At 32.1% G+C, this 6,869-nt stretch overlaps 1 protein-coding gene across 1 annotated transcript in view; it reads right to left on the bottom strand.

Annotated features, from left to right (window-relative positions):
• LOC129912315 (myc protein) overlaps positions 1-2,234 on the bottom strand; it is a 96,346-nt gene extending 94,112 nt beyond the window's left edge. The window contains exon 1 of the mRNA XM_055990525.1: positions 2,181-2,234. The gene's annotated coding sequence lies outside the window, so the exon portion shown is untranslated. The remainder of the gene's footprint in view (positions 1-2,180) is intronic.
• Between the last annotated feature and the right edge of the window lie 4,635 nt (positions 2,235-6,869).

Raw genomic sequence — 6,869 nt, forward strand, 5'->3', positions numbered from 1 at the left:
AAAAAAAATAGAAATTTGAACCAAAATTTTAATGGAATTGACACAAGGTTAACTTTGAACCTTTTTAAATCATGTTTTTATTTAATTGATCTTACGAAGTCAGAGAATGTAATTAAAATAAAATTTTTTGTGAACAAAACCAGTTTTTAATTTTTTTGTCTTTACAACATTGCATTTAAAATTTGAAATAATAAGATGGGGAGATAAAGGAAAATCACTTATTTGTACTTTTTTACCTTAGTCTTCAAGGAAAAATAAGACAAAAAACATTCCTGTTAATGAATATCCTGGTGTACCCCAAAATTTTCGTCTAATTTGATTGTACTAAAATTACGTTAGAAGTTTTAAAGAAATCATTACAAATTTTGTCAAGTTTTTTTTTAACATTTTGTTCAAAATATGTAGATAATAAAAATGCTTTCCTTGAATTGATCCTAGAACATTTTGTTATGATGGAATTCATTATACAAATTTTGATAAAAAATATTTGTTCAAAAAATTCAGAATTGTATTTATTTATATTAGGTACTAGCCAATTTTTCATTACCTGGATAAACCCTAGTTAAGGCTTATTTCCAAGAATATTTTTTTTGTTATGCTGACATTATTCTTCTGACTGTCGATTGAAAAATCGGTACTAAAAAAATCACCAAAATTGGAGTTACACTTTGTTTGAGTTAGATGTGAAATCCTAGATTGATTAGTGTTGTCCTCGCTGAAAAACAGTGAATGCACAAGAAAAGATATTTATATTTCCTACAACTTTGATTGAGTAACTCATTCAATCAATCAATCGCGTTTTTCAAAATGGCGAATTTCGCCAGGGGTGGCATCCCGAAAACCAGTACTTAAGCTTTTCTAATACCCTTCCTTCAGATTTGAAAAAAATCAGCCTTCCTATATTTCGTTCCACGAAATGCCAGTTTTGTTACTAACTTTTCTGTACAAAAACTATAGTTTTCAGATCAATAATTTTCGACTAATATATCGCATAATTTTCAAAAACATACCAAATTGGAAATTTGATGGTCTATAACTTTTACTGTCTAAAAAGTTATGTAACTATTACCGGGAATGATAAAAACATAAACAAATTAAAACAACATAACCTCAAAACTATTGCCCGTCCAAAAAAATAATGTATCACAAAAGAAAGATAATTAAATTTCCAAGAACTTTGGTCTGATAACCATTTCTCTAGGACCAATAGTTTTGGAGATATAGAGCGATTCGCGTTTTCCAAAATAGCGGATTCCACCAGGGGGTGGCGATGGCGTCCCGAAAACCAGGACTTGAGATTTTCTAATACCCTTCCTTGAGATTTGAAAAAAATCAGTCTTCCTATATTTCGTTCCACAAAATGCCTGTTTTTTTACAAACTTTCCTGTACTATGTTATGATTGTTTTATTATGTACCATTAATTTTCTTGTTAAAATCGAATTTTGCTAAATGCGTGTCGGCCAATGATTTTGAATTGTTTTACATTTATTGAAAATATCGTTATTAAAAAATCGTAAATGTGTCGTGGTAAACGCACAAAAAAAAATTTGCATTAATCGTTTAACATAGAGTGTAAGTATTATATCTTTCTATAAATATCACCAAAAATTACAGCTTCCAAAGTTAGTGTCTGTCCAGTTCAGTAGTTGCAGTAGGTCAAAGATAATTTTGGATGACTCGGTTTAAAATGTGTTGGCATGCACGGAATAAAAATAAGTTCAGTTCAGATTGTGGTTGTGCAGTAGACATCAGTCTTTCGACATCTGGCGTTTGATTTGATACAGCAAAACGTCATCCATAAAGTGAAACGAATTCGAAAAAAAAGAAGAAGCAATTAAATGCATCAGGGGTCTTTTTTTCGTCTTTTTTCGAATTGCAATAAATTGGGGTGAAACACATTTTTAGAGAAGAGACAATAAGAAAAACGATCAATTTGAAATATTTATCTAAAAACTAAAACCATCTTGATTATTATGCAGGTCGTCCAAGTGGCGACCGGCGGCTACACGGTGGCGTCGTCGGCATAGTCAGTCGCTATGCGTATAGTTTAGTAGCATATTCTACCCATTGGATTGACTTATTTTATATAAAATAATGTTCTTTTTCGTAGCGAAAAGATATTTCTTTTCGCTTTATTTTTTTTTTTTATTTTTATTTATTTTAATTTATGTATACATACCTCAGAACACATTGTGTATATTTTTGAAAAATAGATTACTTCCATGGGGTCTGAAATAAAATAATAAAAACGAGGTGTTAATTGGGGTGAAATTAAAAATTTGAGCATGTAAGTTTTGGCGATTAATCATCAGACTTAAGTTAAAAAATGAAAGTACATTTGGAAATGTGAGGCCAGCCGTTACGGCATATCTACCTAATAGACTATATTCAGAATCAAGGAAGTATTTTTTTTTAAGTTTTTTGTTGATATAAAAAGAATGTATAAAAGAACAGCATATTGCTTTGTCTTCTATTCTTATACGAGTGTTTTATATTTATAGATTTATTTATTTTTAATATTTTTGGGTTTATAACAAATAGTTTTCTTTTCTCTGGAGTTTTTTTTAAATCTATTAAAAATACCAAGTTAATCGTAATTTGTGTCTGAAGAAAAGGGTTTTAGAATAACTCACACCCAAAACACTTTATTAGCTTAGGACATTATATTATGATGTATATTATACTTCAAGCATTTCTTTTGGTTGGGATCTTCAAAGTTGAGGTCCTCCGTCTTAGGGAAAATATAAGTGGAGAGTAATTGTTTATATTTAAAATATAAATATCCACATAAGTGATGAGTAGCAGCTGGACATTGGTAAATGTTAAGCCGCAATTTTGTTTTATTCACTTTACTCTATGAGGACAGTAACACACCTGTTCATAGAGGAGTAAGATATTCTGCTGCATTAATTTCGATTACAACTTAATTTTATAAAGCTTATCCACCAAAACAAATTTTGAAATGAGAATTGAACACGCCAACTTTTCTAGTATGCATTTTTTTTACACTGAAGTCCATTGAATCAGGGTCATGTAAAAATATTGATTACTTGGTTGGGCAAATAAGTGATATTTTTTCATATCTGATGCAGGTGTGTTTAAGTTTAAAAAAAATGCAATTAGGAGTGGTGTTATTCAAGGTCCAATAACAAAAAAAAAAATTGAGAAAAATTAAGATATTTAATTACGGCATTTGAAATACCGTCACAGGGTAACCATTTAAACAAAAATTTTTTTCCGAATTATAACAAACAATGCATGGCCACGACTTTTTAATTATTTTTTTTTTTCTAATAACAGGGTGCTGTGAAATAACGCCGAGCGAAATAACGCCGAATTTGAACATTCGCCCTTATTTCACAATGATAAAGTGAAATTACGCCGATTCGGCGTTATTTCACTTTTTCAGTGAACCAAATCCTGCTAAGTGTAGCTTAGGAAAAATTTCTATGTAACCACTGCAGTCAGTTTGGTATTGAAATGCCATATTTGTGGCACAGGGACAAAAGGCACAGGGAATAACAGCCACTATTTATTTGTGGAGCTTACGTCCCGCTTGAGTGAGACATAAGTTCCAAATTAAATGTGGGGCTTATGTCCAACTCAGGTTGTTAAAATAAAAATTCGCGCGAATTTTTATTTTCACACCTCAAAATTGATTCTCCCGTGGGCAAAATTTTTTTCCGCTTCGCGTTTGGGTTCCAAAAATTAAATAGATTCTCATGTTAGAAATTTTTTTCCGCTTTGCTTTCCACCAATTAAAACAGGTGGGATCTATTTGTTTCTTATCATTATCTTATTCAAAGTTTCTTTTGCATTTATAAATATAACAAAAGTTATAATTGTTCATTATATTTTTATATTTCGAAAAGTGTGGGGCTTATGTCCCACTTAAATGAAAAATATATGGAGCTTTTGTCCCACTCAAGTGGGATATAATTCTTAAATTAAATGTCAACCCACTTAAGTGGAACATAGCTCCCATAAATAAAAAGTGGGTGCTATATCCCTGGGCCTTTTGTCCCTGCGCCATGTTTTTGTACATTCTTGAGACTTATCTGTTAATGAATAAATAAGAGGCACATAAGACAAAAAACTTTTTTGGAACCTATACCTCGATTGGATGGACATAAGTCCCAAATTGGTATTGGGGCCTTTCTGCCTTAATAAATTAGGGCCTTATCTTCTTCTTCTTCCTTTTTCTCGGCGCTGTTATGATCTCGATGTCGAGGGGATCATAACTATCCCACGTAACTGCTTCACACTAGTGATCCGCCTGTGGGGTTCGCCGGGTTGACCTCAGAAATCGGCGGCCAGCCTCCCGGTTTTGTATTGTTCCATTTCTAAGGCCAACTGAATGCTGGTGGTTTTGCATTTGCTTGTACCAGGAGTTTTTAGGCCTACCTTTCTTTCTATTTCGTTTTAGGGCCTTATATGCCTTTGAAAATAAAAAAGGTTAGCATTTTAATATACGGGTTAACTTAAGTCTACTTCTATTCTCACTTTTCTAGCATTCGGCCTTATTTCTCACTTGGGACTCGGCGTTATTTCACTTTGATAAAGCGCAATAAGGCCGAATGTTGAAATTCGGCGTTATTTCGCTTTTGTAAAGTGAAATAACGCCGAATTTTGGAATTCGGCGTTATTTCGCTCGATTTCACGGCACCTAATAACAGCCATTGTTTTATTAAGACGTATTGTTAAAAAAAAAAAATGGTTTTTTTTTACAATTTCTTTAAAATATTTTCTTTTAATTAGTAAACAAAAGTTCAGGGATACCATTTTTTAATTATTGAATATATTTAATCGCCATGGGCGGGACTTCTTTATAATGTTTTTTTTTTTCTGTTAAATACATAATTGTATAAAATTTGCAAACTTACTAATACCAACAATTACATTTAAAAACACATTCTATTCTGCAAAGTAAAGATTCTAACTAAATTATTTTTGAAATAAGATAGGGTCCTTTTAATTAATGGGTTGAAAAAAGAGCCACGATTTCCAAACAAATTATGTGCATTGTTCAAAAAGAAGGCATAACTAAAAGACCCAGGATCCTAGTGGTTCTCCAACATATTCCTTATAAAAGCAGTGACCAACAAAATTCTTGTCAAGACTAAACATTTTAGAGTTCATCTAAGTTTCCGAATTTGTTTTTCATTTTTTGAAGATGTAGTATTTTAACAATACATAGGTACTTTAAAGTAGAGATGCCGCGAACATTCGGCCACTTTTCGGTATTCGGCCTATTCGGCCTATTTTTCTGGTATTCGGTATTCAGCCGAAAAGTTTAACTATTCGGCCGAATACCGAATACTTTATGGAAAAGAAAAAAGACAAATTACACTGGTCAACAAGGTTTTTGTTACAGAAACCAGGGTATACTTTTCTATAGGTTTTTAGTGTACTGAGCTCGAATCTGAAGTCAAAAAAGTTCTATCACATCACGTTTTTGAGATATTACCGTTAGAAAATCGAAAATGCCTCTTTTTACCAGTTTTCGAGGTTATTTTTAAGCGTTAGTTAATTTTTTTTTCGAAGAAGAAAAGAGATATTAAAAAGATTTAAACGGGTTAAGAGGGACAAAACTTAGTTTTTTTAGAAACCGTTACAAATTTAATTTAAAAAAAATTAACAAACGCTGAGAAATTACCTCGAAAACTGGTAAAAAGCGGCATTTTCGATTTTCTAACGGTAATATCTCAAAAACGTGATGCGATAGAATTTTTTTGACTTCGGACACGAGCTCAGCACACCAAAAACCTATAGAAAAGTATATCTTGGTTTCTGTAACAAAAAAAAAGTTTGATTTTGTTGACCAGTGTTATTACATATACACAGAAAAAAATATGACCCGCTAAAAACTAACAGATTGCCATATTGTTTAACCGTCCATACATTTCATAAGGAAATCTTATTAAAATCAACGATTAATAAGGTTTTTTTAAGGAGATTTCTTATTATTTTTATAGAGAAAATCTTATTAAAATTTGACTGAAAAGTTGATTTTTTTTTGCAACTTAGCACTAGAACAAAAATCGCGATCAATATTTTCATGGCAGGTTGGTTCAGGTGGTAAGGTGGGCGACTAATGATTTGAAGTCTCCAGTTCGATTCCCAGCCTGGTCATGTTTTTTTTTATTTTTTTGCAGATTTTAAAACTATAAGGAAAACGTGATTGTTTTAATAAGGTTTCCTTCTTGGATGAAAACCATAGAGAAATCTTATTGTTTTTGTTCTATTTTATGTGGTCTATTTTTCTCTGTGTACCAAAATGTGTGTTTTATTAAAAAGTTGTAATTTTAGTACCTACTTATAATCTACTGAGTAGTGAATGAAAACTATTTGTTCCACATTTGTTGGTAGTAAACGATTACGTTTATCTTCTTAGACTATTCCTCCTTCGGAAAATAGTCTTTCACTGTAAACACTTGTCCCAGAAGACGAAAGGTGGACTTTAGCAAATGTTGTCAAAATTGGAAATTTTGTAGTATGTGTTAACCACCGCTTGTATGGGTCCGCCGTTCGATCTTGGCGAACAGTCTTCATATATAATTCGATTTCAGATGTCTACCTTTGCAGTAGTAGGTAGTGTGTTCAGACATTTATCTTAAAAGTAGTTCAGTTATTCATCGTTACAATACGATGTTGTTGGGATTTTTTAAGCCACATCTTTTCTTGAAATTACCAACGTTTTTTTCTGAGTGTCCGTGGCCGAATATTCGGCGGCCGCATATTCGGTATTCCGCCGAGGAGCGTGGCCGAATATTCGGTATTCGGCCAAATCAATGTTCGCGGCATCTCTACTTTAAAGTATTGTTGAAAAAAAAAAAACGTTATTTTAATATCTGTTCTCCGAGTAGGT

The sequence above is a fragment of the Episyrphus balteatus genome, chromosome 2, assembly GCF_945859705.1.
Source record: "Episyrphus balteatus chromosome 2, idEpiBalt1.1, whole genome shotgun sequence".
NCBI classification, from domain to species: domain Eukaryota; kingdom Metazoa; phylum Arthropoda; class Insecta; order Diptera; family Syrphidae; genus Episyrphus; species Episyrphus balteatus.